Genomic DNA, 12292 nt, shown 5'->3' with positions numbered 1-12292 from the left:
ACTGCCCTACTGTAAAACAAAAACCCCAGAGACAAACATGGAGAGGCCCTTTTTGTGTTGTATAAAAAAGATATTTAAAAATGGCAACACAAAAAAGCAGACCCTTTCAATGCGAAATTCAGGGATCAATGGTGACTACACATACAGGGTAGGATATCACCAGGGACCTATGGTGCCAATAATTTACTATCGTCTGCTAAAGAAAAAAAATCTTGTGTATCTTCGTGAATTAAGACACTCGGCTTTAGATGACACTTAAGATATGCATGTTTTTCTCACATATAAAACTATACAAGCAACGACATAAATAATAGGTATAAACACACACAAAAGGCCAAAATATTGCAAAGGGTTTATTAGTTATAGTTGGGATAACATGCATGTGTGTATTTTATACCCTACACATATTAGCTTTTAATATACTGAAATATATAGGCTGTTTAAACCACATGAAGAAAAAAAAAAAGACAAGCTATATAAAAGGGGACTATTGCGACAGCAACTAAGCCATATCGCGATAAGCTGCCTTTACTTCACCTACGCTCCCCCAATGACCCCCCGTGTATCCGCCTAGAACACCCCCGGCTCAGGCCGCCGCCGGCTACCTCCTCCCGGCCGCCATTATCCTTTGTTTCGCGGCTCTTTTTCCTATGAACCGCTCCTTCGCGAAACAGCTTTTGGCGATTTATTTGAAACTAAAAAAAAAATCGGGGTGAAAATATGAAAGCAAAATATTCGGGTGCAGGACTGCTAGCAGACACCGAGGCTCCCTGTATATATTTGCCCTGTCAGGATCAAGAGAGCCTCGATGCTGCGGCCTTCTCCATGTCTGTTCTCCAGCCTCTCCCTCTCCTCCTCCTTCCTCTTACCGGGTTACACTGCCTCTCCTCCGTCACTGCTTTCGTTCGCGGCTGGGATCTCGCTGGGCTTTTTTATTCTCTTCCCCACCACGTAACACACCGCGTCAAACTACACCTCCGCCGCGTCACTGCTGCTGCTCCTCTGCTCTCTCCTTCCTCTTGTGTGTGTATGCTGCTTTTTTTTTTTTTTTTTTTTTTTTTTCTGTAACACAGGCAGGCTTAGGCCAGGGCGCGGCGAGCTCTCCCCAGCCAGAAGAGTGAGTGGTTGTTAGAAGCTCAAGCAACCAATCAGAATCGCGAAGAGGAGTGTGGAGAGGAATGTGGAGCGCGCTTGCGCCATTCCGAAAATGTACGAATGTGGTGTTCTAGGCTGATTGTGGGGAAATATGTTACTAATGTGAGGATTTAGTAATTAAAATAGCGGAAATAACCGAAGAGACAGAAGATGATATGGAAAGATAATGATAATCATGAAACGCCCCCCATTTACCACAGCTTGGCCATTGCCTTATTCCAATCCCACTCTAGTTCAGCCTAACCATAATTTACATACTTCTCGTCCACAATTGCAACTGGTTTTAATTTTATACACTTGTATCAGTGGTTTAATGGTACCCTTGGATGCACCCTAATACAGACAAATAATTTAACAAGTGTGTGCCAGCAACACATATCTATACTATAATCGCATTTGTAACGTGTCGGTCTGTGTCGCCAGTTGCGCACATGTTCCCAAAGGAATGTTGGCTGTGCAAGGCAGCCAAAAGCTGCATCCCGGTGGATTCCGAAAATGACAGGTGGATATTTCACCACCCTGCCATTTTCAGAATCTACCGGGATGCAGCAAAGGCAAACGGAGCATTACAAAATAAAAACCTAACCGCACGCAATAAGTATTAAAAAATAAATAACTGCCCGCAATAAGTATTAAAAAAATAACCGCCCGCACGAAGTATTAAGAAAAAAACAACTACATAATTAAATTATTAACCCCTAAATCCGCAAACCCCAACATTGCAAACTACCTAATACATCTATTAACCCCTAATCCGCCATTTCCCCAAATCGCAAATTAAAGAATTAATTTATTAACCCCTAAACCGCCATCCACCACCAACGCAATAAACCTAACATATTAACCCCTAATCTGCCAACCCCCCACAACGCATGATTTGAACAGCCAATAGGATTTCAGTAGCTCTAATCATATTGGCTGATTTCAACATTTTAGCCAATAGGAATGCAAGGTACCCCAAATTGATTGTGGTACCTTGCATTTAATCTTCAGTTTATGACGGACATCGGATGAAGAGGAGCCACCATGCCGCCAAGCGCCGACGCTGAGGACCACCTCCATTGAGGACTGCCGCCGTTGAAGACTGCCAATGAGCATCCAGGCATCGGGAACACAGCTCCGCACCTCCACTCCACGCCACCTTCACTCCGGATGAAGATCGAAGATGATGGATCTGTCTGGAAGAAGACTTTCTCCGCCGGACTTCAGGAACAGTGAGTACCTATTTGGGGCTTAGGTTTAGGCTTTTTTATTTTCATTTTTGGGGTGCATTTTTAGGGTTTTTTTGGGTTAGAAAAAGAGCTGATTGCCCTTTTAAGGGCGGTAAAATAGCTGAATGCCCTTTTAAGGGCAATGCCCATACAAATGCTCCTTTAGGGGCAATGGGTAGTTTAGTTTTTTTTTAGTGTTAGTTTTTTTATTTTGGGAGGTTTGGTGGGTGGGGGGTTTACTGTTAGGGGGGACTTAGTATTTGTTATAGGTAAAAGAGCTGTTTAACTTAGGGCAATGCCCTACAAAAGGCCCTTTTAAGGGCTATTGGTAGTTTAGTATCAGATTAGTGGGTGTTTTTATTTTGGGGGTGATTTTTTATTTTTATAGGGGTATTAGTTTAGGTTTAAATTTTTTATTTTGGATAGCTTTGTTGATTTTTTTCTGTCATTTTACTTTTTTATTTTTTGTAAATGTAGCTTGGGGGTTTGTTTTTTTTCAACATAGACTGCCCTCTGGGCAGGCTTATCGCCTAGTAGATTAATAATTGTATTAGTTGCTAGTAATATAACATAGCTGATAGAGACAAACATATTCGGCTAGATTACGAGTTGTGCGTTATGCGTGAAAAAGCCTCATAACGCTGCTTTTTCCTACTGCTGGTATTACGAGTTTCCGTAACGCAACAAAAATAACCATCTCCGCTCAAATCCATAACGTAAACCCAGACCCAGTAGTTAATCATATACCGCTAACAAAAACATCCACAAATCACTTTAAAAACATTACACAAAGTACACTTACACTCATACAAACACTACACAATATTTATTTTTTCGATTTTAAATTTTCATGTCAAAATAGAACGGATCAAAGTTACGAGATCTTGGGTGTTTGAAAAAAAAGGCACACAAAACCATTTTCCATTGACTTACATAGACAGACGGGAACATACACTCATCTAGCTACATCTAACTACAAATATTATCACATACATACACAAATCGATACATACAAGCAATATACAGCACATTACCTACACAAAACAGATTTTTATTATGAAATTAACACGATTTAGATACTTTTTCACAGAAGAACATGACGTCACTCACTTTACGCTCAAAACAAGTGTTGGATTTTATTTCTCAACAAATTTTTCTCCTCCATTGACTTCTATGGGGAAGACGTGCTCGTGCACGCTACCGGCAGATTTACCTAACGCACGCAAAATGCGTAGACTTGAAAACTCGTAATACCTGTGTTACAATTGTGGTAATAACTCATTCTTTCTTGCGTTAGTCCCGCTATGACAAATAGATCAAGAAATTACTATTTCCCTATAGAGTTATGGCTTTTACTTGTGTGAAATTCACCCCAACATCAAATTCTTAAAGGAAATTACATTACATCAACTACAAATCACCATCACCAATACGAAATCGGTTTTAAAAAATGACATCATATTTAAACGGACAGAAAATTAATTTTTACATTTCATTATTCACAAATAGTAGCCAATTGTAAACATGTATCATTTACCTCTATTATAACATTTCATTTATTCAACTCATATGCTTGGATGAACAGCATATCTACATAGGCTCACCATATGATGATTAATGGATGCACATACATGACTTTGGCCATTCACTCATACATGTACATTGATATTCTGGCCAAAAAACACATATAAACAATGAATACATTTACATCATACAACTACATTGGAAGGTTGCTTAACATTGGATTCTCTCTCGGAATCACAAAACATTAATTATGGATTTAGTGTCCCTTACACATCACAATTTACTCATAATATACCATTAGGAATTACGTATAATAATAACATATCATTAGAACATATTACAGCTGTCGCTTTTTTGGAAGGAACAACAATGCTATACTGCTTTATATAAGTCAGCATATGTGGGAGAGAATCACAATACATACAAAGATGTACATAACACGCATCACACAACAACAAAGCACACATTTATCTTTTAATCAGCACACAATAAGAATGTTGTAAAATACAACAACAGAACAAAGATTTTCTAACTAGACAGGCAGGTTGCTAATATGATGACGTCATTTTAAGCTTCAACCATACAGATTACAGCTTTTGGACTGTACTGCCCCTTTCAGAAGTTTCTCACTCAATACTACAATATTACATATACGTAAACGAGAGTTTGGAAGATCTTCATTATTATAGCGATTTCAATGGGACGTGTACAATATTGACATCTCGCAAATCACTTATATATACAATATTATAGATGTCAGCTGGAAGATCTTCATTATTATTGCAATTACAAGGGGACACTTAAAATATTGACATCTCGCCAATCACTTATATATAGAATATTACAGATGTGAGCCGTTACTTTATCGTTTAGAAACAATATTGCAGCAACATTGATCGATCAGATTCTATGCCATGTCTATGCACACATTATAAACAAGTATGCACTTTCATTCATGTTAGCGTGGACGTGTGCTTTTTACTATAACATTGCGTTTAATAAGTATTTATTACGCATATGAACAAACATTACGAAGGTGCACTGTATATGTTATATTTTACACTTTCACATTACGATTCATTGGGGGGGGAGAAATTTCAGCAAACACCTAAAAAAATACCCACTTTGAAAGCATTCGCGCCGCTCACATACAATCAAGTGTATACAATCAGCAATCATTACGAATACGCTACCATTGGACATATTGCACTATAAATCCCCCAAACAACATGCCCAAAGCTTCCCTTGTGATCGACATTGTATCAAATCGCTTTTGTGTTTTTGCATACCTTGTTACTCCTTGTGTGTTTGCTCTGCTGTTTGGCTTTGTGCTGCTTAGCTTGGCAAATATGGATGATCCGCAGTTAGTTGCTGCTGGTGCTGTTGCACGAGTGGTGTTCAATAGAATTAGGCGGGCTCGGTGTCTCCAAGAGAGACAAAGGGCTCGTATGGTTAGAGGTCCTCCTGTTCACAGGGTGAGGCCCACCTTGGATAACATGAGCGACTTCAAAGTTTTTGACAAGTATAGGCTCAATTGCAAAGTTTTCAATCCGGAGAGGGGTACATGCATGGGCTGTCTCAGGGTACCTTCTCTGTGGTTTTTGACAACTTTCTGGATGCCATGGTACAAGTCAGTAAGCATTATATAGGATTCCCTCAAAATTATGGTGATTGGAGGTGCCTGAAGAGGGAATTCTATACAATAGCTCGAATGCCCAATGTCTTGGGAGCAATAGATTGCACCCACATTGCGTTGCTTTTTCCAGCAAATGACCTGCCCTTCCGAAATCGCAAACACTTCCATAGTCTCAACGTGCAGTTTGTTTGCGATGCACGGATGCGGATTATGCACGTGTGTGCAAATTTCGCCGGGGCTTGTCATGATGCCCGCATCCTCAGACAGTCGTCCCTGTGGCGGCAGTTTGAGGACAGACAGTTTTCCCATGGGTGGCTCATTGGTGAGTACTTGTGCACAACATGGTTAATTAGTTAGACAATTGCCACTGTAATCTGCAAAAACAGTTGTGTTTGTGTAATGTGCAACTTTAATATGCAATTTACCCATTTCTGTCTTAGCAAATGTCTCGTTTATGTGAAATACGCATAGGTAGCATGTCCTAGCTTAAATGTGCAGCTCTAGGATGCTATTTAACCATGTAATTGTCTCTTTCCGCAAATGTCTAGTTTTAGCTCCAAACAGATATGTAGCATGTCCTAGCTTAAATGTGCATCTCTAGGATGCAATTTAACCATTTCTTTCTCTTTCAGCAAATGCCTTGTTTATGCGAAATACGCATATGTAGCATGTTCCTAGCTTAAATGTGCAGATATAGAATGAGCTTTAATAATTTAATTGTCTCTTTCCGCAAATGTCTAGTTTTAGCTCCAAACAGATATGTAGAATGTCCTAGCTTAAATGTGCAGCTCTAGAGTGCAGTTTAACCATTTAATTGTCTCTTTCCGCAAATGTCTAGTTTTAGCTCCAAACAGATATGTAGCATGTCCTAGCTTAAATGTGCAGCTGTAGGATGCAATTTAACCATTTCTTTCTCTTTCAGAAAATGTCTCGTTTAGGCTAAATACGCATATGTAGCATGTCCTAGCTTAAATGTGCAGGCTCTAGAATGCGCTTTAACCAATTAATTGTCTCTTTCCGTAAATGTCTAGTTTTAGCTCCAAACAGATATGTAGCATGTCCTAGCTTAAATGTGCAGCTCTAGGATGCAATTTAACCATTTCTTTCTCTTTCAGAAAATGTCTCGTTTATGCGAAATACGCATATGTAGCATGTCCTAGCTTAAATGTGCAGCTCTAGAATGCGCTTTAACCATTTAATTGTCTCTTTCCGCAAATGTCTAGTTTTAGCTCCAAACAAATATGTAGCATGTCCTAGCTTAAATGTGCAGATATAGGATGCACTTCAACCATCTAATTGTCTATTTTAGGCGATTTTCGTGTACACAAAAGAATTGTATTTTAATATAATAATTTTAACTATATTTTTTAATATTTTACATTTTGTTATGTTCATTATTTATAGGTGATTCGGGTTACATAAGCCGGCCTTGGCTCATTATGCCGTTGCGTAACCCCACAGACGAGGCCCAGTAGCGCTACAATCGGGCGCACAAGCGGACTAGGGCTGTAGTGGAGAGGATGTTTGGGCTCCTCAAAATGCGGTTACGATGCCTGGACAGGTCTGGTGGAGCCCTCCAATACAGCCCTAGTAAGGTGGCAAAGATCGTTATAGCCTGCAGCGTCCTGCATAACATTGCTCAGCGGGCTGGGATGCTGCAGGCCGTCCAGGTGCCCCAAGACCTCCTCCAAGATGAGGAGGACGACCCTGTTCTAGAGGGGCCATTCCGGGACAAGGGGCTCAATGTCAGAGCAAACATCATCAACCGCCACTTCAGACGGTAAATAATAGAAGTTAGATAGGAGAATTGCCAATATGTGTGCAATTTAGGGAAATGAGAAGTAGAGAATTGTGCAAACATGTTAGTATTGTTCAACAAATGAATAGATCAAAATATAATTTTAGATTTTTATTATCATAGGTAATTTATACATCAGATGATTCTGGCATTGGCTCCTGTAATGACTTTGCCACCTGATTATCAAAGACAACATCAGATGGTAAGTATACATAATGTATGGACTGGGGGCAGGGGGGGGGGGGTTGCACAATGATACATCATATGGCATACAATGTAAAATTTTGTCTTTAGTTTACATATTACTTGATTTTTAGATAATCAGAAAGGGATACTCTAGCACAGTGCTTTCCAAACTGTGTGTCGTGACACATTAGTGTGTCGGCAGCAGTGTGTAGGTGTGTCCCTGCTTCAGCACACATTTTTTTTTAATTGAACATTTACAAATTATTTTTTTGGGGTTTCTGACTTTCCACCTACCTGCTACGCATATCACGTGGTTGACACGTGATTGATACCTAATGGGTCACAGATCAGCGGGAACTGAAACTATTCCCATTGGCGGCTTTGGTGGGAAAATTGGCTCCTGACTGCACATGTAGTCTCCTCAATCGGCTTGTGACTGCATGTGTAGTCAGTGAGTGGGACAGCAGTGTGTTTGCAGCGCGGGCAGTAGTCAGTCGGACATGCAGAGCTCTGAAGGCAGCAGCTTAAATGATGAGCAGAAGTTAAAGTGTTGTTTTGTTGTTTTTTTTGCCGATTGCTCCCAGTAGTGCATTGCTGCTCCTGCTCTTGATATATGGATAGGAAGTGGAAGCTTAAAAATGCTTAAAGGGACATTAAACCCAATTTTTTTCTCTCATGATTCAGATAGAGAATACAATTTTAAACAACTTTCTAATTTACTTCTATTATCTAATTTGTTCCATTCTCTTGGTATAATTTGTTGAAGGAGCAGCAATGCACTAATGGTTTCTAACTGAACACATTGGTGAGCCAATCACAATCGATATATATATTCAGCCACCAATCAACAGCTAGATCCTAGGTTCTCTGCTGCTTCTGAGCTTGCCTAGATAAACCTTTCAGCAAAGGATAACAAGAGAAGGAAGCAAATTAAACGATAGAAGTAAATTGAAAAGTTGTTTAAAATTGTACTCTCTATCTGAATCATAAAAGAAAAAATTTGGGTTTCATGTCCCTTTAATGATGAAATGCGAATGTCTTTAGCTAATATTCCACCAAATATTCAGAAACTGTGTTCATACCATCAACCTCATACAGCCCATTAAAATAGTAAGTAGCTATTGGTGTTATTAAACCTTTTTTTTTAATTCTTGCACATACATAGTGTTACTTGTAAATACATTTCGTTATTATATAATTTATGTATGTGTCCGTATCTTTTAAAACAAGTTAGTTTAACCTCCTGTTTGCTAGTACAACTGAATTACTGTGTCGCGAAAATAATGTTGGTCTAAAAAGTGTGTCACCAACATGAAAAGTTTGGAAAGCTCTGCTCTAGCAATACTATGTGATTCAAAGTCATACATCAGTGGTTAGGTCTGCACAATCAGAAAAAAAGGAGAGGGCGCCTCATAGTGTAGTATATTCTTAAACAGTGCAGTTGTTGAACATAAAAGTAAAGGCTTACCAGATGGTATTGCACCATTCTCTGACCGGTGCCAGCAGGCGGACTAACACTTAACAGTGGTTAGTACACTGATCGGACTCTTTGGTCAGCTGCGTTCTGTATCACTTTGTAACAAAGTCAGCCGCAATCCAAATGGATACACTGTTTCGTCAGGGTTAACCCGGTGCTGCAGTGTACCTTGATTAGCACCCACAGGGGGGGTAAACCATACGACAACTTCCGAGAAGATTATGGTTAAAAGTGCTTTATTCTTGTTACTGCAACGCATTTCTCGACCGTATACACTGGTCGTTTCCTCAGGCAATACAAATTAATAAACAGCATCATCATTAACATCATTAAATACATGTGTAAATATCAAAACGGAAGTTGTCACAATTAAAAAAAGACCAATAGTAACATTAGTTGTATCTATACGTGAGAGAATCAGGTGTTCCAATCAGGCAATAGGATTGAGCTCGCATTCTGTTGGCTGATTGGTTGTGTGGGTGGTGGGTTTTACTGTTGGGGGGGTTGTTTGTATTTTTTTTTACAGGTAAAAGTGCTGATTACTTTGGGGCAATGCCCCGCAAAAGGCCCTTTAAGGGCTATTGGTAGTTTAGTTTAGGCTAGGGTTTTTTTTATTTTGGGGGGGCTTTTTTATTTTAATAGGGCTATTAGATTAGGTGTAATTAGTTTAAATATCTGTAATTTGTTTATTATTTTCTGTAATTTAGTGGGGGGGTTTTGTACTTTAGCTAATTTAATTTAATTTAGGTAATTGTATTTCATTTAGTTAATTTATTTAATTATAGTGTAGTGTTAGTGTAACTTAGGTTAGCTTTTATTTTACAGGTACTTTTGTATTTATTTTAGCTAGGTAGTTATTAAATAGTTAATAACTATTTAATAACTATTCTACCTAGTTAAAATAAATACAAACTTGCCTGTAAAATAAAAATAAACCCTAAGATAGCTACAATGTTACTATTAGTTATATTGTAACTAGCTTAGGGTTTATTTTACAGGTAAGTATTTAGTTTTAAATAGGAATTATTTAGTTAATTATAGGAATATTTATTTAGATTTATTTAAATTATATTTAAGTTAGTGGGTGTTAGGTTTAGGGTTAGACTTATATTTAGGGGTTAATAACTTTAATATAGTGGTGGCGACGTTGGGGGTGGCAGATTAGGGGTTCATAAATGTAGGTAGGTGGCGGCGATGTTAGGGACGGCAGATTAGGGGTTAATAATATTTAACTAATGTTTGCAAGGTGGAAGTGCGGCGGTTTAGGGGTTAATATGTTTATTATAGTGGCGGCGATGTTGGGGGCGGGAGATAAGGGGTTAAAATGTGTAGGTAGTTTGCGGCGACATTGGGGGCGGCAGATTAGGGGTCAATAAATATAATGTAGGTGTCGGCGATGTTGGGGGCAGCAGATTAGGGGTTCATAAATATAATGTAGGTGGCGGCGGTGTCCGGAGCGGCAGATTAGGGGTAAATAATTTAATTTTAGTATTTGCGATGCCGGAGGGCTTCGGTTTAGGGGTTAATAGGTAGTTTATGGGTGTTAGTGTACTTTTTAGCACTTTAGTTATGAGTTTTATGTTACGGCGTTGTACCATAAAACTCATAACTACTGACTTTTAAATGCGTTAAGGATATTGACAGGGTAGGGTGTACCGCTCACATTTTGGCCTCCCAGGACAGACTCATAATACCGGCACTATGGAAGTCCCATAGAAAAAAGACTTTGCAAAGTTTACGTAAGTCGTTTTGCGGTAAGGCCAAAAAAGTGTGCGGTGACCCTAAGCCTTCAAGACTCGTAATACCAGCGGCGTAAAAAAAGCAGCGTTAGGACCTCTTAACGCTGCTTTTTTACCCTAACTCACAACTCGTAATCTAGCCATATGTTTCTATGTTAAGACGTCACATGCCAAGGTGTTAAATCTGCAAAAACACAGTAGTATTCCCCAGGGTTCACAATCACTGTAACTCAAAGTGTAGCTATATATAAATACTCCAAAACAAATACTTGCCGTTATAATGTAATAATGTTTATTATCCCCATGGTGAGCACAAGTCCATTTATCTCAGCGCAAGTGGAAATAATTCACATTCAAGTTCAATTCAAACAAGGGTATAAGCCTCTGCACTCACCCAACTGATGGTCAGCTTTACTTTTACGTATTCACTCTGGACGTTGTGGCAGCTTCCAGGTTACAGGTTTCGTCATCCCGGTGAACCGCAGCTCCTGTGCGGAATTATACACTAGACGTGCCTTCCTCTAAGCGCCACCCGAGTCTTCTGGGCGTCTGACGTCATCATCGGGGCATGCCGAAAGGGGGTGTGTGAGGCTTATCCAATCCGATTGCTCCGGCGCCGGTCGAATCTTCAGCTAACACATGGGGAAAGGAATACTGAACGGCAGGTAAAAAACCAATAGGAGTGGAGGCTCTGTGGGCTCTTGAGAGTGAACGGACTCCTTGTAGTCCGTAATTATGAGCAAAAAAAAGAGATTCAAGAGTATCCAGTTGTAAAGGAATCAAAGTGACTTTATTAAGGATAAAATTCAAAACTATACCAGCACGGTAACAGAGAGACAGCTGGCCCTACTAGTTTCGGCGGTGTGCCGTAATCTAAGACCTGCTGTGTATTTACAAGTGGGTGTTTAAAAGTAACTCTCTACACAATCATTGGCTACAGAGGGGTTAGAAATACCACTCCCCTTTAACCCTTGATCTGGTTGGAAACAAATGGAGGAAAATGTTAACATAAATGTAAACAAATATAGTGTGATACATAATTTGAAATACATTAATAAGAGTCAAATTTCAATTGTAAGGGGGAAAAAAAGGAAAATTATGACATTAATAATCTGTAACTGGAACTGCATGTCATATTAAAGAATAACAATGTTTTTGTTACCAACAATGGATTGAATATATACACATATGTGCAATAGTATAAGTAAATCAATCAATAACAAGCAAAGTAAACAAGCTGGAAATTAGAAATTAGAAGAATGCAATTTGTGAGCATACAAAAACCATTCAGAAAAAGCCAGAACACATAATGGCATATTTAACTATAGAGCCTGGTTATACTAGAAAACCGATGTAAAAGAAGTAATCTGAAGAGGAAAATTTCTCAAAAGTAGTGGTACATAATGGGGTACTGAGATAAACCATTGAAAATATATAAACATAAGGCAGTCAAAATTAAGACTTCTCAAATATGAATATGTATATCTATGTACCCTCATATTTACCAAAACAGGAACAATCAGAATACAATACATAAACAGTATAATTTATTTATTATTCAATCAA

The 12292-nt window shown here is 38.9% G+C and overlaps 1 protein-coding gene across 3 annotated transcripts in view; it reads right to left on the bottom strand.

Moving 5' to 3' along the window:
* CREB1 (cAMP responsive element binding protein 1) overlaps positions 1–1099 on the bottom strand; it is a 448507-nt gene extending 447408 nt beyond the window's left edge. For all 3 annotated transcript variants that reach the window (XM_053698635.1, XM_053698634.1, XM_053698636.1), the window contains exon 1: positions 870–1099. The gene's annotated coding sequence lies outside the window, so the exon portion shown is untranslated. The remainder of the gene's footprint in view (positions 1–869) is intronic.
* Between the last annotated feature and the right edge of the window lie 11193 nt (positions 1100–12292).

Source organism: Bombina bombina, chromosome 1, assembly GCF_027579735.1.
Source record: "Bombina bombina isolate aBomBom1 chromosome 1, aBomBom1.pri, whole genome shotgun sequence".
Classification (NCBI taxonomy): Eukaryota; Metazoa; Chordata; class Amphibia; order Anura; family Bombinatoridae; genus Bombina; species Bombina bombina.
This window is presented reverse-complemented; position numbering and strand designations above follow the sequence as displayed.